General features: G+C 47.6%; 1 protein-coding gene across 6 annotated transcripts in view; it reads left to right on the top strand.

Moving 5' to 3' along the window:
• Positions 1–23,569, top strand: part of RPH3A (rabphilin 3A) — a 150,308-nt gene that overhangs the window by 39,452 nt on the left and 87,287 nt on the right. For 3 of the 6 annotated variants that reach the window (XM_084649347.1, XM_084649352.1, XM_084649349.1), the window contains exon 2: positions 56–123. The exons of 2 other annotated variants lie outside the window; for them this stretch is intronic. The gene's annotated coding sequence lies outside the window, so the exon portion shown is untranslated. Of the gene's footprint in view, positions 1–55; positions 124–6,835; positions 6,891–23,569 lie in introns of all 6 variants that reach the window. One more of the 6 variants, XM_084649348.1, reaches the window with a different exon arrangement.

The following is a 23,569-nucleotide window of genomic DNA, read 5'->3' on the forward strand; positions in this document are numbered from 1 at the left end:
AGGGGGTCATCCTGCCTGGATTTCAGTAGCAATTGTCTGTCCATTTTCCTTGTAGATTCTCTAGTGTCTCTGCCGCTGGCTGGCTGGCTTGTCTTTCTCGAGGGGCAGAAGATTGTTGCCATGGTGAGAATGTTGCAGAGTTCATGGTCCTAAGGGTGGTGAGTTTGGGGGGCTTAATGAAATAGCATAAAGAAAAAGAATTCTTATGTAACCGTTGAAAGCAGCTGACAGCATGTTTTCATTGCACCTCCTGATTCTCTGTATTGCGGGGGAGCACCTAGCAAATAGAGGGATGTAGTGAAAGTTTGAGAATGGATGTGATGTAAACTGGTCAGCAGCCTAAGAGCTAGGCTACTTCTGCTCTAGGAGTATTTCCAGGGAGGTAAAACGCTGCAGATGTGGCTAACGTAACCATTTTGTTTTACTGGTGTTTTTTTTATCAAAACCTTTGTTTTTGTTTAAAAAAAGGAAAAGAAAAGAGAAACCCCCCACCCAACCCCAGATTTTAACAAACTGGTTTCACAAAGCATGAGATTTTACAAAAGAACAGGACTTGTATGTGAAATTAGCATCTCCAATTGTGCATGAGTTGTAGAGTATTATTCTAGTTTAATGTAGACAGAGGGAATGAACTATTTCCTGTCTCAAAGAAATGCTGATCATGGATTTTGTGGTTATACAGGGATCATGGTGATCAATGCAAAATATAGCGAGGGGAAAATTGTCCAACAACTTAGATTTTTTTTTTAAATACGCCAGATATCCTTTACCTTCCTATTTTAGTGCAAACAGCAAATGGTGCGCGAACATTGCACAGAGCGAACAGTAGTTACTGTATCAGAGTTGATCACGGCAAACTCAACCTAACGCTACACCATTTAAAATATGATAACGTTGGTGGCCATGTAGAAACCTCCCCATCCCGGCTGGAACTGAGAGTTCACTAGTCTGATTTGTGTATTGCAGTGGTCCTGGCCTCCTATTCAACCAAGGCTTTTAATGCAGTAGCTCTCAAATTTGTTCAATTGTTCTGCTAGTGTATCTCCTCCACCATGCTCCCTGAGCGTGCAAAAGCTTGCACGGGCATTTTTAAAAAAGACCATCAGGATCATAGTCTCTTAACTCCTGTGGGCAAAATGCAGCAGTAAAGCAAGTGGAATGTGGTAATGCTGCTAAACCTTCTAGCATAACTAGGTAATTTAAAATCAGGCCATGGTTATTTAACTTCTCTGTGCCTTCTTATTTGTCTTGTTCTCCAGCAGGCATGCAGGCAGTATTTAAATCAATAAAATCGAAGGACCAAATAGCTAGGTTTCAGCTATTAACGTTTGTTTGGTCTGCCACTTAACCATCTGAACCAGATGGCTCTACCCGAATGCTTCTATACTTTGAACTTTGTCAGTGTTATGCTGTTCCTGGATACTGAGGTCTATGCACCGAGTAGACTGATTCCCTCCCCCGCCTCCCCCCCCCTTGTGAGATTGTGCTTTCAGAGCTAGGAGGAGAATTCTCCACAATGGATATGACAAGGAGAACAGATGAATAATTGGGTTTATTTACTTATAGCCAGAGCTTGTGCAGTAATGTAGCATGGAAATAGATCTTGTTAATGTTTTGATGCTGGGATGGATTGGAGGACACATTGTTCATCCGCTCCTAGGGCTTCATGGTGCTGCTATTCAGCTATGATATAAGGGGCAGTTCATGAGGTTTAGATTCAGTCCTTCCTCAGGGACGGGGATGGAGTAAAACAGAGTAAGGGCTTTAGGCTTGGGCCCGAATTAGGAATTGCTGAAACGATCACTGAATCCCAAGTGCTGCTAAGCCAGCATGGACACGCTCAGTTAATCCTCTAACTGCCCTCATTGTGAGCTCTCTCACCAGGCTGCTGTTTGCTGCAGGGCTCTGATATCTTCTGGCATCTCTGGAAAGGAGACTCTGTACCAGTAGCAGGCTGTTGGCTCATTCCAGCATCGTCTCGGTCATCTGCAGAAGTAGCACTCAATAGCTCCAGCAATTGGTAACTGAGCATGAGCTCTTCTTTCTCCATGTCACCTGTTCACATCAGCAGTGGCCTACAGCTGTTAACATCTGGTGGCCCTGTGCTGTCCCTGGGATATCCCTGATGGATAGATGTCTGTAACACATCTGGCACCCCAATGGTAGCTTCAGTAGAGAATCTGAGGTCAGAATGGACATGGACACTAAACTCCCCTCTATCCAGGTCAGGCTATGAGGGGTAGGACTGGGGAAGTTTACACTGATGTTGCCTGGCTTGTGGTTAAATAGGGGACTCTAGGCTGGAATCTGGCACTTTTCAACAGCATGAAATTCACATAAATGAAAAGAAGCAGCCTCATTTGGCACTGGCCCCAATCAATGGAGTAGGACAGTAGGTGGTAATAAATTACCTGAATTAGGCCTCAAAATATCCCTAAGCCCGGAGAACCTAGACTTGGTCTCAGTGATTTTGGCTCCTTTTCCTGAAAAAAAAATAAAAAAAATGGTGCTACGGAGTGATACAGACACCTAACGACTCTTCTTCCTTCCCCCGCTGCCCTAGGTTAGAGTCTTCTGCTGAGCACCCTCCGCTTCCACTGACTCCAGAGAGAGTTGAGGATGCTCAACAAAATGGTGGCCTTGATTTGTCTCTCTGTTACCTGTGAAGTATTTTGTATGTGTGAGTGAGAAAGAAGGGAACTGGTCTGGATATACATAATATCTCTGTGTTGTACCTGATTTATATTTCCCAGTAATAATTGCTCTTTTTGTAATGTCTTTGTAAATTCACAGGTATTACAAAAAAGAGACCACCTGAATTGAAAATATTTTTGATTCTTGCTGGCTATGGTACATCATTTGATTCTGGGGAGTTTAAAGATGGAATTTGGTTGGCTGTTGCTAGCCTTGCAGTTGGATATGAGCAAATATTTGGAGCTGTGTGTGTGTGTAAATTTAAATTCCTGCTGATCTTAAGTTTATTAAGCCGTGCAAGATGAAAGAAACTGCACGGGCTGGACATATTGGTTAGGAATGGAGTCTATGTGGTTGACTGGAAAAATAACTATCATTGATCTGAAGTTTCTTTTGGGGTTTAAAGGAGTGATTTGAGAGGCTGCCTTGGTCAGGGGACAGAAAATGACATGTGACTCTTTCAACGCTTCATCATCACTTTGAATAGGATGCAAGTTAGTAGTGACTAAAAGTTACTATTTGACAACTGTTGATCCTTATGGAATGACCGGAGTGTCTTCAGTCTGTTCCTGGTACACAGGTATCTGTGATGAAAATTACCAGCATAATTGGTGCTAGTAATGAATCACTGCAAGCAGAGAGCTTCATTTTTGAGTAGGCAGGAGTCTAAGCAATTGCATGTCTCTCAAAGTGGTGCTTCCCGGTCCATCTCGAGTCATTCCTTGGCTTTTCAATGAAATTGTGAACAAGGGTCACCACTGGTACTAATTATGGTGTTGGGTTTGTAAGGCTGGGAAAATAACGTGTGATAGGGGGCTTGGAGATTAGCACATCTGACTTCTGCCCTCTGTCTCTCTCTCAGGGGGCAGTAGTGGTGCCTGGTTCCGGACCCTAGGCTGGGAGCGTTTGGGCCTCCCTTGTCGCATCTGGGTCTTTGCCCTTAAGTGGGGCATGGTAGAGGGACCCAGGGCCTCCCTCCCCAGGGGGCTCTGCGGGAAGTAAAACTGGCAGATTCCTCTCTGGAGAAAGTCTAAGTGTGCCACCCTGGGTTACTTCCTACCTATGATCATAGTCCAAAGCAGCAGCACCTGCTGGTTCTCAAAGGGGATGATGGTTGGAGAAGGCTCTGCCTAGTGGCCTAACCCACCCTGTGGTCCCCTCTCAGCTCCACCTTCTGTCTGGCTTCCTGGGGAAGAATTCTCTGGAATAGCCTGTTCACCCTCCCCTTGCCTGGCTTCTGAGCTCCTTTTAACCCACCCTTCCAGCTCAGCAGGCCTGGAGGGGTGGGTCTACCAGGGCCCTGTATTGCCTTTTAATCCCGTCAGGCCCAGTGTGGCATTTATTGACCCCATCACAACAAATGCCTTGCTATGTTAAGGAACAGCTCTTTCTCCTCCGTCCAACTTTGTGAACAGGGCTTAGTATTTGGGGATTCTTGAAATGGAATCAAAATGTTTTTGTATGGCCCCCTTTTTGCCCACGTACTGCTCTGTTTATGAATCCTGATCGGGGAAGGGCAGGGCAAAATCTGCGCGAAATTAAACATTTTTGCTTCTGTGTTTTTTGGGTGTTGAAAGAGAAAATGGTGGTCCTGTCCCCACCACACCCCTCTCACCCCACCTAATCCTCTGGCACAAAACCTAAGATTTCCTGGGAAACCAACTCCCGTGGGTGTTAGCTTGGCTGATTTATGTCCCTGACTCTGATGGACTAGTGGGGTGTCTTCTGGCTTCATTCCAGCTGCTGATCTCAGGATAACGATTCTGTTAATACTTCTAGCTGCCTGCAGAAGTGGGTAAACTTTAAACAGATCAGTACCTTGCTGGCCACTGGATCACCATGGGATGATGAACTGAATGTTGCCATCTTTTGGACTTTGTCCTCCATGCACAGTCATTGCACCATCACGCTGATATTTCTAGTCTAGGCAGCAGGATTATATTTCTGGATTGTTTTAATATCTGACCCAGGCCAGCCGCTGACAAAATTGTTACTGGGCCAACAGGGAGCTGGAAACCAGAGAAGGGAAAAGTCAATTCTTGGAGGGCACTTGAGGTTTCTCTCTTCCACCTTGTAATGTGTTCTTTTTCTGTGGTCTTGGCTCTCTCCTCATTTTCCTGGTCACTGGGGCTGAAAGGCAGCTATTGAGATACTGAGACGGTAGTATCTGAGAGCGCCTTTCACTGCAGCCAGATATTGCCAAGAGATCCCTTTTCAAAAGACCCTCCAAATGGCACATGCACCGGGGTACCGTGACCCCTGGTTTGCGGGTGCATTTACCCGATCTGTGTTGACGATCAGATGCACCTACAAATCCTCTGCAGACAGACCTCTCCTAAGGCTCCCTTGAACATTTGTCTCCAAATCTTCTCTCCCTGTACAAATCCAGTGTCAACCTGATTGTGGAGCTTTCATTTTGCTGAATGTAATTTTTTTTTTTAAAATAAAGCCAATTAATTTTCGCAGCTCTAGGCAGGCATCAGGTGCTCTGTGAGTGATTTCCCCCTGCCCCCTCCTTTTGCCATGGTGCCTTCGCTACCCTGCAGGAGCTGGCATCCAGCGATGCGCATTATAGCCGTGCAGTGAACTGCTTCTGAGCTGTGCTTTCGAGCCAGCTTTGAGACAAGTAACTGTAATGCTGCCATCAGGTTTAATAATATGATGCAGGCTTAAATTACATCGTAATATTGTCTTGCTGGAGATCCCAAGGCCTAGCACTCACAGATCAGTCATATGAACCAAGGACTGATTTGTTCCCCCCCCCCCGCTCTTAATCAACTGGAGAACATTCACATGACAGCATTCTAATGGTGTTTGGTTTGTGAAGGAGTTACTTGAAAAATGTCACTGCACAGCTTAAATAAAATGTCCTGCTCACCACAGCTTAGCTGCCTTTGTTCTATTTTGTCTAGAGACTGACAGGAAACTGATGGAAAAGAGACATTTTCCGCATGTCGCATGCTATGTAAATGAAGTCGTATGCCAACAAGAGGGCATTAGCTAAACAAAAGAGACGGGGGTATGGAAAGGGGAATTAGCTAAATCTCTCTGGACTTGATTCCGGTCTTACACCGGTGTTCCTTCATTAACTTCAGTGGCGCTGGTCTGGAGTGAATAAGATTTCAGTGGCGTTACTTCTGATTTACACCACTGTAAGTGAGAGCAGAATGGGGGCAGGTCTACATGTCAAACGCTGCATCGGTGCCATGTACTGATGCTGCTGTCGTGCTTAAGTGAAGATGCTCCTATGCGCCGGGAGAGAGCTCTCCCGTCGGCGTAGGTAATTCACCTCCCCTGAGAGGCAGTAACTATGGCAGCGGGAGAAGCCATCCTGTTGACATGGCCTTGTCTACACGGGGTTAAGGTCAGTGTAACTGCGTTGCTTGGGGGGTGAATTTTTCACACCCCGAGCGATGTAGTTATACTGACATACGTCTGTAGTATAGACCTGGCCTAATAGTCTCTCTTGCCTTTCTATAGTCACCTACGCCCATCAGGGGGTACCCATAAAACGAAGTGTACGGGGAGGGTTTTATCCCCCAAAATCTGTTGCCGTAGAGCTGCTCGTTAAATCTCTTTCTGCAGAACTTGGTATGCAAAATGCAGGAAGATAAATCCTGGAGAGGTCGCAAGGAGAGGACCGTATACCAGTATCCACCAAGGCTTATTTTGCAGGAGGAATACTCCTTAGCACTGTGATCCCTATTGGGTCCCTCTGGATCTGAATAGGAACAAAGAGAAAACAGGAGGGCAGAAAACAGGTGGCGAAGATCTGAGTGTGCCTGAGGGATATTTATGTGAGACGGGCTTATTTTGTTTAAAGCGGTACCTTTGCACAAGTGCTTTGGGAGCCGTGTTACACCCTTGCGGTCGCACAGTTAGAGATGGGCTGGGCAGCGTTCCAGCGATTTTTCAGCAAGAGTAGCCATGAAATTAGTCCTCCTGTTGTTTAACTGAATGGCCGTCACATTTGCTGTCCTTCAAGCTCAGAGAATTGATCCAGTGGTGGCTGCATTGTAGGCTTGTAACCCTTTCGTACTCCGGGTGCTCGAGTTCAGGAGCCTGTAGAAATGGCTGGGTTTTTGTAGCCTGCAGGGATTCTAATGCTGGTGATTACTCATGATCCTTTGCACTTCTGCAGGGCCTGTTTCCTGTGGATCACAATCAAGTGCCCGCAGCCCACCCCCACGGGATAGGTAAGTATGGTAGCGTCCCCATTTTACTGGCAAGCAAACCAGAGGTACAGAGAGTCTTTCTTTAAATCATGATTTGAGGACTTCAGTAGCTCAGACATAGGTGAGAGGTTTATTGCAGGAGTGGGTGGGTGAGATTCGGTGGCCTGCATTGTGCAGGAGGTCAGGCTAGATGATCATAATGGTCCCTTCTGACCTTAATGTCTATGAGAGAATAAGGACAAAATCTTCCTGAGTGGCCCCTGATTGAGGATCCTTCACTTTCTGGGGGCCCATCTTGAGACACGGGGGGGTAGGGGGAAAATTTTCAGAAGTGCCGAGCACCTCCAGCTGAAGTCAACGGGAGCTGCTGGTGCTCAGCACCTCTGCAGATTGGGCTCCATCTGTCTCAAATTGGGCACCTGAAATCAGGGGCCACTTGGGAAAGTTTTAGCCTAAATGACTTCCTTGCTGCCAGAGAGAAGGGGGAGGGGTGAGGTAATATCTTTATTGGACCAACGTCTGTTGGTGAGAGAGAGGAGCTCTCCTTCCGGTCTGGGAAGGGTGCTGAGAGCGTCACAGCTAAGTACGAGAGCAAATAGATAGTTCAGCATAAGTAGTTAATGGTACTTCTAGGGGACCATTCAAGGTGAAGTGGTCCATTAAAACCCTTACAGCCCTAGGACAGAAAGGGGGGTTAGTGGGTTACAGATTGTCGTAATAAGCCATAAATCCAGTGTCTCTGTTCAGTTCATGATTTTCAATATCTAGCAGAGTAATGAATTTAAGCTCCTAGGCTCGTCTTTGGAAAGTGGTGTTCAGGTTTCCTTTGGAGGATGAGGACTGATAAGTCCGATGTAGAATGGTCGCTTTGTGGAAAGTGTTCACCCACCAGTGATGTGGTATTCTTGTCTCTTATCATTTTCCTGTGTGAGTTCATTTGAGAGTGCGGTGATTGTCTGGTTTCACCTCCCCAGTGCACTGGATGAGGGACACCACAGTATGTGATAGGCACGTGTAGGACCCATGGATCTTGAAAAGTGTGTTGTGGGGGGTGTTGATCATTGGAGCTATGGTTGCAGGTTTTGCATCTGTTGTTCTGGCAAGGCCTGGTGCTGCTTTGAGTTGGTGTGTCCTGGTCTGTGGGGAACTTGCTTCCGCTGATGAGCCTGGAGAGGTTGGGGGGTTGTGTGAAGGCCAGAAGTGTGTGTGTGTGGGGGGTCAGGCAAGATTTCTTTCTCAATGGGGTCCCCATCGAATATGGGCTGTAGTTGTTTGATGGTGCCTCATATGGGTTCCAGTGTGAGGTGGTAGGTGACAACCAAGGATTTGCGGATCCCTGCCTGCCCTAAGCCCATGCTGCTCCCACAAGCGGCCGCCATATCCGGCAGTAGCCCCTGGGGGGAGGGGGCAGGTGACTCCACATGCTGCCCCCGTCCGCAAGCACCCCCCCTTCCCCCGCAGCTCCCATTGGCCAGGAATGGGAGCCGCGGCCAATGGGAGCTACGGGAACTGCTGCCAGACATGTCAGCCGCTTCCGGGAGCGGCACGGGGCTAGGACAGGCAGGGAGCCTGCCTTAGCCCCACTGCGCCACCGGACTGTTAGTGGCCGAACTCCCAGGTTGGCTGCAGGAGGGTTGGCAACCCTATCGCGGTTGACTGGTCGGTGACCACTGGACTAGATGATCACGATGGTCCCTTCTGGCCATAAAGTCTGAGTCTATAAATCTTTTTTCCTCCCTTCCTCCCCCCCTGCTGTCTGCCAGTGGCTGCCGAAAAGGACAGAGTCCTCTGCTCAAGTGGCTCTGGGAAATGACCCCGAGACACTGCCATCTGCTGAGAATTAACCAGTGAGGCTATTTGGTGCTGTCCCTGCAAACAAGCTTTGGCTTTAACTGTGAATTTCTCCAGTGCTGTAAAGAAAAAGTGCCCGCAATAGACTGTTTGAGCCCAATCCTCATGTAAATTGGTGTGGCTCGGCTGAATTGGGTTTGACCTGGCTACCTCAATTTAATTCAGATAATGGAACATGTCTGGCTCTTTTTAAAGAACAGCAACAACAACAAAACCCTTCACCATGGCTATTTCCAGTGGTGTGATCCAAAATCAACTTATCCCGGTATGCCCAAACTTTCTAAAATCATTTCTCGCTGAGCAGAGACAAAGCATGATCACTTGCTGTCCTAAAGGGATTTTTAATTTGAGAAAGTTATAATAGGAAGGAGTTGGAATCAAGTGGTTTTCATAGTCCTAACCACAGGGTAACTGCTGTGATGCTAAAATACACCAGCCTTAATACTTTTGGGTCTGTTCCTCAGCTTGTAGCTAACTAATTCTTACCACTTAGCTCCTGGGAGGAAAGGTAATTGATAGTGGGGATGAGTGGGGCCACACAAAACTTGTTCAAGTTTGTAAACCACTTGCTCTGTAATGTAAGCCTCCCCCGCATGAACAAATCATTTAAATGCCCTTCTAGTTAGAGAGAAGCTTGTTCTATATATTAGGGCTTCAATTCTCCATCTCATTGCTCTACTCAAGAAATCTAGGCTAATAGATATTCTATGTATCAATAGATCTCCTCTATATGGTACATAGATCAATTCATATACACAACTACAGTGTAGGAGATCGTGTATATACCACAGGGAAACCACTTTTAACAGCCTAATTTTTGGAGGGGAGCAGTTAGGTCATTGAAATATATACAGATAAGGATAACGTGTTTTATTTACACACTTACCCCAGTCCTGGAATAGAGAAGGTCAAACAGCAGGCAGAGCAATCTCTTATTTCAGGGATCTCAGCCCAAAACAATGCCCAGTTCTCTGGGAGCAACTCTGCCTCAAGAATTGACTCTAATCAGAGGCCAAAGCAGAGACCAAACTATCTTGCTATTTGCATAGCTCGCTAACCTGATCCTCTGCATTATAAAATGAAGAACACCACACCGCATATCTCCCCAAGATTGAACATTTGCTCCAACCTGAAGAAAAAGATCTTGGAAGACTACGTGTAACAGCACCACCTGGTGACACCTCTCAGAACAATATGTTGGCCCATCTCTGAAAATCTGAGCGGGGTCAAAACCAGATTCTGTTACCTAAATACCCTCTAACTTGGGTGCTTTTAGGTAATATGGAACTTGGATCCAAATCACTTCTGGCCCTTTGTGTGCATGGATTTTTCCATGTAATATCGCAGGGGAAGTGTGCTATGTTGCTAGCCCTATCTGCTCGATCAGATTACCTTTGTGCTGAGCCTTTTGTACAGAGCAATCCTGCAACCCTGACTGTCTCTCGGCAGTGGATGTGGTGTCATTAGTCCCTGCGCTATGGGCTTTGGTGAGCACACTTTTAGCTGGGAAGTGCAGGCTTGATAGTGAAGTCACGCAGTTGAATTCAAGTAGGATGCTCTGTTGGTAGGATTAAACCTGTTAAATACACTTGTAGATGGACTTGTGGGACAATGGCATATTTCAATGCTAATGGAGACCATATCTTCAGAAATGGATTAGAAAACCCTTGGATCAGATGCCTGGTAATTGTGTGTGTGAGCATGAGTGGAATGGAAGTAACTATCCCCATCACACGGCAGGATACCTGGATAGCAAAGCTATGGAGAAGAATCACTTTGAGAGCTGCTTCTGCTCTTTATTCAGGTTTCAGAGTGGTAGCTGTGTTCGTCTGTATCAGCAAAAAAACCGAGGAGTCCTTGTGGCACCTTAGAGATGAACACATTTATTTGGGCATAAGCTTTCGTGGGCTTTTCAGAGTGCTTGTAAAGGCCTGGCAAAAAAATAAGGGCAAAGCTGTGGGTGAGTGTGGGAGTTTTTGGAAGGAACGAACTTCATAATAGTGTATTTGGTTACCTGGCTGACACCCCAAAAGTGTGCAAAACTGGCAATGGGGATGAATTTGCACCATCCGCCCTGCAGAGAACTCCACTAGAGGATCTATCAAACAATTCTGCGGAGCCTTCCTTTGCCCTCTCAAAGTCCGTTACGCTGCTGAGAGATCTAAATGAATGTGTTCTCCCAGGCTGAGAGGACCGCAAACGTGGGTTGGTTTAAAAATCATCAGCTCGATACAGGAGGGTATTTGGATCTGTTTGAGTTTGAAAACTCTTCTTTGGGGATGACAGAAACCTTCAGCCCAGAACCCGCGTTGCAGTTTGGTTTGTTTGTTTGCCAGACAGTTATTAACACAAGAAAATCTGCTGCAGATGTGACGTTATCAGTGTGTTTTGCTGAATGCACGGGCTTTCGAGCCTGCTCTCTTTAACCAGATTAATGGCATTAGGCTTTCAATGTAAAAACTCTCTCATCGTTGGCACTGGCAGGTGGTGTAGGAGCAGCAGGCTTGTTCAATGTTTAAGAAAGCTGCATTGCAGAGCTGAGAAGCCTGGGGAGATAGGCTGCCTGGGTCAGTATCGTGGCTGTTGGATCTCTGCAGACAGCGTGAGGTGTGAAATGGAGGGCTCAGCGCTTGGCTGTTGAACTGATGATCTTTCAAATACTGACGCTTCTTCTTTTTTACCACGGACACGAGAGATGTGGGACTGTTCCATTCAGTGGCTTCTCTGTACAGGCATTGTTAAAGTGTGGGTGAGGCAATGCAGTTTGAGTTTGATGCTAAGCTTCTCGTGCACACAGTTGCTCGCTCTGCAGGCTCGTTCTTCTGCATCTGTTTAGTTATTCCTACTCAGAGGGGCTGGGACTGCGTTTGTGCTGGGTTCATCCCTCCCAAATATCAGGGGCTAATTAATACAATGCCCCAACCTGATACCTGGGAGGAAGAGGCGAGGGTTGAAGAACAGGAGCTGGAGAATGATTCAGTGATTATTATTTTTCCTGGTGCTGGCACAAGTATTGTTTCAGCTGTGTTCTGGGCTCCCATCCTGCACAGACTGAGCAGAAATTGAGTTTATTATTTATGTATTACTGTTCTTATTAAGTGCTGACAGGAACTGTGTTAGACCCCTACCCGATCTGAAGAACTGACAGTGTAAAAGTCACACCCAGAGAACTGGGAACCCCCCCGAAGAGCGGGCCTTTTTCTTTGTTGTAATGAATAAACCAAGGGTTAGATCCTCAGCTGGTGTAAATGGGCCTCGCTCCACTGATTTGCCCCGGCTGGAGATCTGGTGCTGAATCCCTCGGTGAGACTGAATGAACAAAAAGGGAAAAGCTGTTTAACATTTATCTGTGGCCTTTCTCCCCATCCCCTTTGAATTCTCTTCCTCGCCACTGGCTGTCAAGGTGCTGGAGTGTGGCGTGGCATGCAGCGTCGCACCCATCGCTGTGCTGTGCACAGGTGACCGGCAAATGCAGGTGTTCCAGCGTGTAGTTGCTAGCGGCCAGCCCTCTGTGTCTGGGAGGGATCAGTGCGGGGGTTATCACGACAGTTTGAACCCGAGTAGATGCCTCGCAATGGATCAGCGCCGTCCCCCTCGCTGCCTCCCTAGTTAGCTGTGTCCTCAGGGATATACGTTAGAGGAGCAGATGTGGAGTCTGGGAAGTTTTCCAGATGATCACTGGGTGGGTGGGGTGGGGGGTGCACTGAGCTGAAGTCTCCTGTCTGGAATGCTGTTGCTAGCAGCACTGAAGCTGTGCTGGGCACGGGTGCGGATGGGATGGGGCTGGTGCTTTTTTGCCCTGCTTGACTTCCTGGCACAATACAACCTAATTCTGCAGAGGGGCATAGCCCCAGGGGGCTGGTCACGGAGAGGAGCCGCTGGCTGATGGCAAGACTGGAGTATGGAAAATGTGCAGGGTCTCCTCAGGGCACTCCCTGAGCTGCAGGGACCTCTCCCACAGAATGGAAGGCAGGGCCTTGGTGGCCAAATAGCTGGGAGTAGTCAGGGAGAAGCGGGTAACTAGTACCCAGGCTAGTACCAGGGGGTTGACATCCCCAGGTTGCCAGCCAGCGGCAGCTGTAACCAGCTTACGCTCCACTTCCCATGACCCACTGTGAACAAAGACCATGGGAAGTTCTGCCTCATGGGTTTGACAGACAGCAGCCCCCTGGCTCATGACTGGATTCCTGCCCTATATAAAGCCAAGGGACATTGCAGGAAGCGTCTAGGCAACGTGGATCTTCTGTAGCTGCCGTGACTGCTCCTTGCCGTGGAATTCCTGGCTTCACCTTGGCTTGATTTGGACTTTGCCTCCCGACTCGGATTCTGATCCTTGGTATCGACCCTGGCCTGGGCCTGACTATGAACTCCTTGGCTACTCCTAGCCTTGGGTTTGCTCTGCCTTGGCCCTGACTGCCCTTGCTGGGGTCCTGATGGTAGCAGACACTCCCCTCTTGACCCTGTGCGTATTCATGCAGGTGTTAATGCTGCTGGGCTCCCATGTTGATCCCCTTTTGTGGCTTGTACCACAGCAGAGCTTCTGAGGGTGCCATGCTGCCAGGGACAAGCGGGGGACTCCAGTCATTGTGGAACGAAGTGTAGAGAGAGGTTCTGGGAACCCACCAAATTGGGGAGCAGAGATTCCTGAGGCTTCCCAGTGTTAGAGGCTTAGGTTGCAAAGCACGGCTGCAATCCCTCTTCATTCCTCCCCCTGCCATCCTGCCCCCAAAACCTCTTCCTAAGGAGGGAAAGATTAGGAGGAATCTCTGTTTCCCAGGTCCTATGCGGCTGCCCCAGCTCCCTTTTCTAGTCATTCTGTGTCCAGTGGTAATTAGTAGACCATCAGAAGGTGGAACATGCAGTCATATGGTCAGTAATCAAGGGAATAAATCTGAAGAGCCCTAGAGATGGGAGAGAGGATATGTTTGCAGGTGAGATTGGGGAAGAACTGTAGGATCGGTGAGGATGAATGATGCAGAGGAAAAGACTCTTGTACAAAGAGAGGCATGAGATGTGGCAGGTGGCACCAGCAGACAGGAGGTGGCCGTGGGAAAGGGAAGTCGGGGGAGCGGCCGGAGAGAGTCCAGTGCACTAAGAGATTTTTCTTGTGAATTTTCAAGCCTGGGAATCTCTCTGTCTTTCATGTAGAAACCCTTCAGGGTTATTTTCAGTAGCCCGGACCCACTCTGGATTGAAGAGAAAAGGCACAAACCAATCACCCTGCCTTCTGAGGTGGTGAGGGTTCGCTGCTCCTCATGGTATAATTATGGCTGACGGTTGCTGTCGCTAGTGCCCCCTCTCGCTCTCCACTGGTGTGAAGTTGTGAGTCTCCATTGCCCAGCTGTCTGGAGCGGTATCTGGTCTGGACACAACAACCACCTGGTGCTCTGGGGTGGAATTCTGCTTTGTTGTTCTGGTGGAATGCCAGAAGTCAATGAGGACACGAGTCCATGGGTCTGCACTGGTATCATGGAAGGCAGAATTTGAGTACGTTATGGACGTCCAGTGCTGCTTCTGGCTCTGAAATCAGGGCCTCCTACCGCACTGCATTGCCAATACACATCTTCCCTTTGAGCCACACCAAGGGAGTGCAAGACTCTCCTCTTGGCTTCGGAAGGCATTGACCGGTCACAACTCTCAGCAGGAAACATCCAAACAGTGGTGAGATTCCCCCCTCTCCCTCCTTTGACCGTAAACGTTTCTTGGTCCGAGCTACCAGTCTGGAATGTGACAGAACTACAATCTCTCGTCTGACCCAGGGGTCTGCTTGGTAGTGGGGATGTGAATGTTGGACCCCCTCAAATTCAGACCACATCTCTTTCTTCTGCCTGTGACTTTATATGGCTTTGATACAGGTGAGTTTGGGGCTAGAATTCAGGGCAGTTGCTGACCCCTGTTGCCTTGATGATGTGATCTCTGGATAGGAAAGATGCCAGTTAAGTCAGGGATCTCTTGAGAGGGACTGTATAGAAATGTAAGTTCTGTATCCTGTCTGCTGGGAGTGAGTAACAAACTTTGTACTTGGACATGTGCTGCAGAAAACCAGGGCCAGTTGGCAGAGAGTCCCCATGCTAGATGACCCACTTTTGACTGCACATGGTTTGCGTGTTTGTTCTACTGGTGAAGAGACAAATATGCTTGTGCAGGGGAGCATCTGTGCTTCCTGAATTGATTTTGCCCAGTTTTAAATATGAGGCCAAAAAAAAAAAGAAGCTCTGATTATCTTCAGACTGAGACTCTGAAGCAGTTGGCTCATCATATGGAGTCAGCAAAACATTTAGAAAAGTCCCAAATACAGAGATAAGCAGCTAATGTGTTTGTGTGAATTTTCCTTTATGCACTCAAGTTGTAATCCTACTGTAGTTTTTGTGCGTATGGTATTAGTTCCTGGTAATGGATCCCACTGTATTTAACATTAAGAGCTTAGCAGCAGCATTATAAACATCTAGGATTTCAGGCTAGAGAACAGGTATTATACTATGCTGGGGTAAAGTTGGAGCAATTCATAGAGGACTTTCTTTTAATTCATGCATTAGCAGATTCGTGGGCTCCATCATACAGAATGGATTTGGTCTTGCGGCTATCCCACAAGGCCAGGAGTCAAGACCTCAACTCTATTTCCAGCTCTTCCCTGAACTTACCGTGTGACTTTGGGCAAGCCACGTGTGTCTCAGATTGCCCATCTGTAAAATGGCTGCAATACTATTTCGGGTAGTCACTGTGAGAAAGTCATCGCTTGCCAAGTAATCATGTGGCTGTGTCTCGTTATTTCCTATTCTTAGTACAGGACAAATGTGTGAGATCTCAAATACCACTGTGTGGGTGACGAGCTCTTTTGAATGGTGACCATTTTGCCAGTGTCACAGGGCTGGTATCGGACGACATGCATTAAGGTTTGCAAAGTGCTTTGAGATCCTTTGGCTAAGTAGGGCTGTATTTGCACAAAGTGTGATACTGAAAGAATATGTAATAAAGTAGCAAGCTCCAGCAAAAATTGCTAGAATGAGACAGTTATTGAAATTGGCTCCCTACTACAGAAACTTAAACTTGAGTAATTAAGCAGCTTTGGCTGGGCAACTCTCTTCCAACAACCGAACATCAATCCCCAGCCTCTGTTTCCGAGGGCAGAACTAAAGGCGTTCTTATGGGTGGAAAGAGGAGAATTTTAAGTCAGTTCTTGTCCAACTCTGATTTATTATCTGATCTGACTTCAGATAGTCTGGGCTTAGTTATTCCAGTGAATTTTGTCACCTCTTAGGATCCCAAAGCAAATACATTTTCTCTTTTATGCAGGCTAGCCATGAATTGGATTGAATCTTGCAAGTAAAAAGAAATCGTTGAAAAGCTTGTTTCAATGAGATCAAAATTCCTCTTTTTGCTTGAGCTGGAAGATCCAAGAGCAGAAATCTAGGCTGGGCAGTGTGGTCTAGTAGTTAGAGCACTGGACTGGGACTCCGGAGATTTGGGTTCTTCTGTTCCTAGCTTTGCCACTGGTCTGCCGGGTGACCATGGGCAAGTCATGTTCCTGGACTTTGCCTCCATTTCCCCATCTCTAAAATCAAAGATTATCTGTTATTTAGGTATGGTAACCAGGATCCAGCTATGTAATTTGTATAAGCAAAATGACATTAGCTGCCACAAATGTAATCTTAACGCTGTAGGACTTGGTTCATTTAAAGTCTTTGCTGCCATGCTGTGCAAAGCCCTGGCAGCCCTTAATGGGGTTGATCTTAAAGCTACACGAACACTTCAAATTTCCAGTCAGAAAGGTTAAAGTTCAGTCAAACTCCATTTTCCCCATTGTCAAACCTTGCGGCGGAGGGTTGGATGGAACTAGTTTACGAAGGCTCGCTGGGACTGGGACGAGTGGCCATGTTGTAAACTATCATGTGACTTGTCCCATATGATATTTTCAAGGTAAGCCAGATTGATTTGAGGTGAGAGTCATCCTTGGGTGTGTGGCTCAAATTGGGTGAGACGTTCACTGAGCATAGTACAGAGATGTGTGTCTGAGACCTTTTTTTTTTTTTTCCATACCTCTTTGCATTTCTCCACGGTCTCACCCAAGGATCTCAGAACACATTACAAACGCTAATGAACTAAGCCTCACAATTCCCTATGAACTTGGCAAGTGTTATTCCCACATCACTAGTCTTGAAAGAGGGACAGAGAAGCCAAAGCAACCGGGTCAAGATATTACTGGCACAGCAGCTGGGAATGAAATGCGGGACTCCTGACGACTGGACTTTTGTGCCTGAGCCGGAAGCCCATCCTTCCTCACAAATACGTTAGGTGCTGGACTGACGTAATGCAATGGCAACACAGTAGCCGTTTTTAAATGATACAGGAGTTGGCAGCATCCTTTTAGCAAAGTCTTGGAAAAAATATTTCAGTTTTTTAACTTAAATATTTCATACACCCCACGGTCGAGACCTGCAGTCTGCTCTGCCAGATATTATTGCTCAAGTGTAAAGGGTTGGAGAAATCCAACGGTGAGCTGTTGTTTCTCCTCTTTATCTTGTGCTAAAAATGCTCCAGCAGGCATTAGAATGAGCAAGAGTGGATGCTGGAAGTAATGCAATTTAGGTCTTCAGAATCTGTTATTTATACGCACAGAGAAAGGCTTGTGTATTTCACCAGGGATGGTCTCTGGGTTTTTTCGGTACCTGTAGGAAATGCCGTTGGCTTAACCATTATGAGCAGAAAGTTCTAGTTCAAGAAGCGAATTTTGCTTATTCCTGGCTGAAAGGTCAGTTGGTTTCTTTGATTGCTTAGGCTGACAGACAACGTGAGAAAATGGTCCCTTTTTTAGATTTCATTTTGCTGCTGCATGCAGCACAAGGGAAACCAGCTATCAAGTGCAAAGCAGTGGGGGGAAGAGGGCAGATGCTCCACGGTGCTGATCTGTGACATGGGAGACTGGGTTCAGTTCCCTGCTGCACTACAGGTTATCGGTGTGATGATGGGCAAGTCACTTAAGCTCTCTGTACCTACCGCCCATCTACAAGTGGGGGATAATCTATCACTGCCCTGAGTCACAGGTAAGTAATGAGGACAAATGCATTAGAAGTTTGTGGGGTGCTCAGATAATGGGGGATTGCATAAATACATTACTCTAGATGAAGGTAACATGTTAAAAACACTGCATGTTTGCCATAGGTTTTAATTGACTTAGATAGTAAACTCTCTCTCTGTGTATGCAGCACCTAGCACAATACGGCCCTGATGGTAGATTATGGCCCGAAGGGCCTACTACAATACAACGCCTTATAACTGGGAGGAGTATGTCACTGTAGCGCAGATTCCAATAGCCGCTAACGTGCTCTACATTAAACGAGTCATTTAATTTAAACTGACCCCCCTCAACTTCTCTTTGCCAAACCGGAATGTGCACTGTAGGAAAATGGGGGAACGTTATTTATCCAGATCAGAGCTGCTTGCACCGAAGATTTTTTGTTTTCTTTACAAGTTGGTGTCTGTAGAGAGGGTCCCTCGTTATTGAAGAAAACCCTTTGCAATACTTGAGAATAAATAAAATGTTGCCGGGTTGGGGTTTTTATTGCCCTGCCTCAGTCTGGGAAAGTTGCAGTTTCTCTCCTGGCTCAAACTCCGCCCTTTCAGAGGGTGAGTTTGAATGGACTGCCTTTTAGTTTTGCCAATAACTCTTCTTTCTTAAAAGAAGAAAAAGTAGCTGAATGACGCCATCTTGTTCCATTTCTCATCCTGAGTGGGAGGGAAGCACAATCATTCTCCCCATTTTACAGAAGGTGAATTAAGGCACACTGAGTCATATTAAACTGTGGCAGAGCTGGGCATTGACCTGCAATATCCTTGAAAGACCTTATTGTGTTAACGTTGTGTATTATTGTTGACTGGGATTATATGTAACCTCTCTAGGGGGAAGATGGGACCGATGTAGGAACTGGGAGTTCAAAAGGCTACACTGAGAATATACCAGACAAGTTTGGACTTTTGGGACAATAAGTGTTAAGTGGATTTCCTGGGGAGTTCCTAGGGAGTGGTTAATGCAAGTTCCCCAACTCTGATTATGCAAAAAGCCAGCCTTTTGACGCCACACCCTGAGGAGAGGGTCACTGTTGATTCTCTATTACAGAAGGCCAGGCTCATGGGCCTGAGCTGTATAAAGAAGCCACTGGTCTGGCCCGTTTTTGATCTGGTTCTGGATTGAAGATTGGTATGAACTTGTAACCACAGGGAAAAGCCAGTTGTGGGTTTTGATGGACTAAAACTACCAGAGCCCTAGGCTGGAACTGGGGTGACCCTGTGGTGAGCTTTGTAGTAGGTGTGTAGGAACTTCTATCGTGTTAATCTGTTTTCTGTGTAACCTTAAGAAAAAATGGGCTTGCTTAGAAGGGGCTGTGTGGTAACTTTTATAAATGCAGGCAATCCCCACTGGTCACAGCCTTCAGAGAGAGAGAGAAAAACACACAGGCAATGGCCTTTTGGGCAATCTGGCTTGCTGGGGCTATCACAGTGTAAGGCAGGGAACTGTGCAGCCTGAGGGTTGGTCAGGAGGAAGTGCTTCAGAGCTGTAGCATTCAGCCCTTGGGGGGCTAGCGGGCTTGAGCCAACAGCCCAGGCAGTCCCAGCAGGTCTCTTTCCATTCACTTCACCGGGCTTGGGATCAGGACCAGAGAGGACATCTTGGATAGCTCCAGTGTGACCTCCTTGGCTGACATAGGAGCAGTGGAGAATGGCCCTGGCTTGATGTGGGGCCTTGTAGCCCTGGAGGAGTTGAAGCCCCACTGGGAGATTTGCATTCTACACAACCTGAACATGAGAACGTGCCTCTTTTGGTGCAGGGGGCTGAGAGCGCCTGTCCCCCTGGCTTGCTAGGCATGCTGAGGCTTCAAGCTCTGCCTGTGTTCCCCTGGGACAACATGAGCACCCTTAGCCGAGCAGGGAGCAGCAGCTCTGCTGCCCGACCTGGAAGATCACCGGTGCCGGACTCAGAAATGACCCAGGTGCAATGACACTTATTTGGATTGGGCACCTACGGCTCTCTTTAGTCCTGCTCCAGCATTCGAATCTGCTAACGTGGATCCCTGCCCGCCGGGGGGCCACATGCAGACTGAGGGGCCTGTGCTAGCAGACCTGATAACAGGATCAGGGCCTTGCAGCACAGTGGGAACTGTGAGTGCTCAGCACCTCTCTGGATCAGGCTGCCTGTCCACCCATCCCTAAATATCTGCACGAGAGTTTGTTTGCACCATGGTAAAAGCTCTGCGCTCCCCTTAAGGGTGCACCAGGGTCATGCTAGATGAGGTGCATGTTTGTGTCTTAGGGGACATCGGTTTGCAGTGCACACACTGCACGTCGGCCAGCATCAGTTTCCCAGGAGTTAGTTTTCAGTCACCGGCTTCATTCCTTCAGTCAGGTGCTGGTGGCATCCGTCAGAGCGATCGCTGTCACCCACTACAGCGCCTGAGCTTGACTCACTTGTGTTTGCTTGACTCTGCCATGCCCTTTGACAGGTTTCCATCACGTGAAGCGCAGCCTTGCGCCTGCCTGAATGGAAGTAACCAGGGATGAATCGCAGAATTGCTTTTTGCCTCGGAATTTGGGTCCCTCCCCATCAAGCGGGCAGTCTGCAGCCATTCATGCTGTCACCATCCAGGCTGAGCGGCAAAGAGGAACTAGTCAAACCCACTGGCCCTGCCCACAAGCTGTCTCGCTTTTGCTGAAGTGAGTTGTCTCTATCGCACCAGCAAAAAATGAAAAACAACCCAAAAAACGATAACTGCAGCTTCAGGATTGAAATATCTGCATTTTAAAAGCCAGGATGAGCAGGGGACGCACGTTGATTTGATTTTTCCTAGCTGGGAAGCATAAATATACACTGTACAGATGGCACATTTTCCTCTCTAAAAACATGATGAATCGGAGAAGCCAGGGTTTATAGCAGTAGCACTGCAGGGGTTAGGCAGAAATCCAGTAGAGAATCTCATTGATAATCCGTGGTACAGTGGCTCAGAGAAGAAACCCATTTCCAGCTAACTTCTGCAAACCCAGTACAAGTCACTTCGGCTTGAATGTGCAGATCATTCTCATTGCTTGCGTACATAACTTTGCCATTAACGGCCTCTTTCTTTCTTTCTTTCTTTCTTTCTTTCTTTCTTTCTTTCTTTCTTTCTCTCTTTCTCTCTTTCTCTCTTTCTCTCTTTCTCTCTTTCTCTCTTTCTCTCTTTCTTTCTTAGTGTGGATTAGGAGGTGTGGGCGGGGGGGGGGGGGATAATGTGTTAACCAGCTGTAAAACAGACTTTTAAAATTCTTTGTTTTGGGGACGGCTTTGTTTCATCATAGTTCAGATCTGGTGGGTGCCTGAGTGAAATGTTCTTTGTTTGGGAGGGACGGGACAGCGCCATAGATTAGATGGCTGCTGCTTTGCCAGCCAAAAGCAATTAGTCTGGAATCCAATACAACTGACACGTCACAAAGCAAAGTCCTTTGGCTTGGAGGCACTGGAGCTGGCTCAAGGAGGGGCAAACTGCCCATCAGCCTGGCTCCCTGTACCCCCATGTGGCATGGGAGGCTTAAGAGGGCGTGTGGTGGCTGTTGAACCTCAGCTACCCCCAGGTGTTGTAAGTGTGAAACCCACTGTGGTGCTCAGATACTACGGCGAGGAGCACGGTATGAGAGCCTGAGTAGACTAGAGCACAGGGTAAGCGCTGGTCCCCCAGCCTTTCCTAAGAGGGGTTTGGCTTAGGGCAAGTCTTACATGCTACTCAGCTCCATTCTGGCCATGCTGTGTTTCTAGCCAACGTTGGCCTCCATTTCAGTGCCATTGACCCCTATGCTACCAGTCGAGGGGAGAAGACAGTGATTTTCTGCCATTGCAACCTCCCATCCTGGGCTGGCACCAGCAGCAGCTGGGATGGGCTCAGCCCCTGGCTCTCACTCCTCTCCAGCATTGCATCGTGTGGAGCAGGTGTGAACATGAGGCGCTAAATGTTGTCTTGTTTAAGGGTCTGGCTCACACACTATTCATCCTAAATAAAATGAACAAGCTAGCCTAGAAGGGACCTGAGCAGCTATGAACCTTCACTCCCATTAATTTTAATTATTTTCTTTTCATCTGCAGTCAGTAGCAAATTAACTTGTTTGATTTACAGTGAAGTGCTAATACATCAGTCATACGTTTCATTGTGGCTCAAACCAGCCTGTGGGGAGCCAAGCCCCTGTATTTCATAAGTCTGGTCTGCACCTCAAGATTAGATCAACCTAGCGGTGTCGTGCAGGGCTGTGAAGAATGTCGTGCCCTTAGCACCGTAGTTGGACCTAACCCCCAGGGTAGACGCGACTAGGTTGACAATAATTCTTCCATCAACCTAGCAGTCTCTCAGAGATGGATGAACTACAGTGATGGAAAGCCCCCTTCCGTTTACCTGTGGTGGCTGTGCTGTGGACATGCCCATAGATGCAAAATGACTGAGCAAGATTCCCATGAGCCTTGGCAAATCCGAGTAAGGGGAGGCACATGGGGACTTAGCAAAATATCCAACAGAGTGACTTACTCGTACTCAGTGTTAGCAGGGACATGCAGATGCCCTTTCCCCGCTAAATTCTACAATTCCCCATGAGAACCTAGCGGTCACCCTCTAATTCCCAGGCTGAGACTTCACTGAGAGCTGGGCTTTAAGTCAGCCGAGACCGGGACAGCTCCAGGTCTGTGCAGAGTCAATACAGCTGCTGCTGTGGCCACTAAGCAATCGCCCACTGTGAGCAGCAGCACCCAGGGAATTGGACTAGTTCTCGGTATTATGAAGGAGGCCTTGGGAAACAGCAGCTGCTTGACTGCTGTGGAATCCTGTTGTGTGGACTGTGCCCTCCAGCTGGGATGAGCCGCACATGGCTCCTACCAGCTTGGCTGGGGAAGGCTCTCCCAGGGCGGGCTCATGCCTCCGGTGAGGTAACCTGCAGGATGCGGGGCCAGAATCCTCCTGTTCCGGTCTCCACTGGGTTCACAGAATGAACCTGCGTGTTGCATTAGCTTTGCTCTTGTGTCTGGCAGGCCACAGGGGCATCTGTTAAACCACGGAAGAGTCCCCATCAATTTCCCTTCCAGATGAAGTGTGTTTATGGAAGGGGGTGGGGGAAGCAGGCAAAGCAGCCTGAAGGTTCGTTAAATGGTGTTCTTTTTAGGGTTAAAACACTACAGGCTGTAGGAGCAAATGGGGACATTTCTGGGGAAATCCTGGCCCCAGTGAAATCAGTGGGAGCTTTGCCACTGACTTCAGTGGGGCCAGGACTTCACCCCTAATCTCTGGAGGTAATGCCTCCGTCTTCTTCCTACTGTGCTAAAGCTGTTAAGACTCTTGTAAATAGCAGGGGCTGTTAGAAGCCTCCTTTTCATGGTTGCATTTTAACTTTTGCGGGGGTTGTTTTGATCACCTTAGTTTTGCCAAGTCTTGGGTGGTTTTAGTGTGAGTCTTGGGATATTTGGTGCCTTTCTGAAAGGCGCAGCTCCTGGAGTCCTGGGATGAGGCAGGAATCTCTGTTTTCATTTCAGTAACAAAGTAAGGGTCTAGCCCATGTGGCTGAAAGAGCTTGAAAGAGCTATGATTCTATGAAAGTGTGCCTCTTAAAGGCTCAAAAGCCAAAGGCAAATCCAGCCTCCCAGTGTATTATTTTAAAAGGAAAGATCTCTTAATTTTTAAGCCAATCGTGTGTTTTTTGGGGTTTGTGAGTGTATGTGTGAGGGAGCCTGTTTCATGAGTTGTGAAGTCTTGGGTTGGTGACTGTATTTTGATGGCTCCTTGAGCCCAGAGTTTGTTCTCTGGCCTCCTGGGGTGGTGTAGCTACGTCTTAGGGTCCGATAGGCGGGCATG

Source organism: Lepidochelys olivacea, assembly GCF_965140295.1.
Source record: "Lepidochelys olivacea isolate rLepOli2 genome assembly, chromosome: 15".
Lineage (NCBI taxonomy): Eukaryota > Metazoa > Chordata > Testudines > Cheloniidae > Lepidochelys > Lepidochelys olivacea.